A 1,172-nucleotide genomic window follows, 5' to 3' on the forward strand; every position below is an offset into this window, starting at 1 on the left:
CTCCCTCTCTGGGATGGGGGAGAGAAATGGGAAAGTAAAGCCTGTGAGTTGAGATAAAGACAGTTTATTAAGACAGGAAAATAATAATAACAATAATAATAATAATAATAGTATTAATAATAATAATGTGTACGAAATAAGTGATGCACAATGCAATTGCTCACCACCCGTTGACCGATGCCCAGCCTATCCCCGAGCAGCCGGCCCCCCCTCCACCCCGGCTAGCCACCCCTATATATTGTTCAGCATGACGTCAGATGGTACGGAATACCCCTTTGGCCAGTTTGGGTCAGCTGTCCTGGGTCTGTCCCCTCCCAGCTCCTGCTGCATCCCTAGCCTGCTCGCTAGCAGGACAGAACGAGAAGCTGAAAAGTCCTTGGCTTGGTGTAAGCACTGCTCTACAACAATTAAAACATCAGCATGTTATCAGCGCTCTTCTCATTCTAGTCCAAAACATAGCACCCTGCCAGCTACTAGGAGGAAAATTAACTCTGTCCTAACTGAAACCAGGACAGATATCCACCCCTTATTCCATACCATTTATGTCATGCTCAGGTTACACTCTTTCCAATACCTTCTAATTAATCACCATTTTCATCTATGATATATAGCAACCATGGTAGTGATGACATACAGTGTTATATGATAATTAACATACTACAATTCAACTCATGGGCTATTCTCACCCAGTATTAGGTCCCCTTGAGGTACACACCGGACCTCCCCATTCTCTTGCATTACCCACCAAGTGCATCCAGGTCCCTGAGCAAAAGCAATCCCACGAATGGGTTTGCCTTTTCCTGAGGCAGGAGTAGCCCAGACTGTCTTACCCAGCATGTTTCTTACGTGCACTACAGGAACTTTATCCCCTTCTACAGTGCATAACAGGTTTGATTGGGCAGGTCCAGCTCGGTTGGCAGATCCTCTAGTATTGACTAACCAGGTGGCCTTTGCCAAATGTGTTTCCCAATTTTTGAATGTCCCAGCACTCATTGCTTTCAGTGTAGTCTTTAACAGTCCATTGTATCGTTCAACTTTCCCGGAGGCTGGTGCATGATAGGGGATGTGATACACCCACTCAATACCATGTTCTTTGGCCCAAGTGTCTATAAGGTTGTTTCGGAAATGAGTCCCATTGTCTGACTCAATTCTTTCTGGGGTGCCATGTCGCC

Source organism: Cygnus olor, chromosome Z (assembly GCF_009769625.2).
Source record: "Cygnus olor isolate bCygOlo1 chromosome Z, bCygOlo1.pri.v2, whole genome shotgun sequence".
Taxonomy (NCBI): domain Eukaryota; kingdom Metazoa; phylum Chordata; class Aves; order Anseriformes; family Anatidae; genus Cygnus; species Cygnus olor.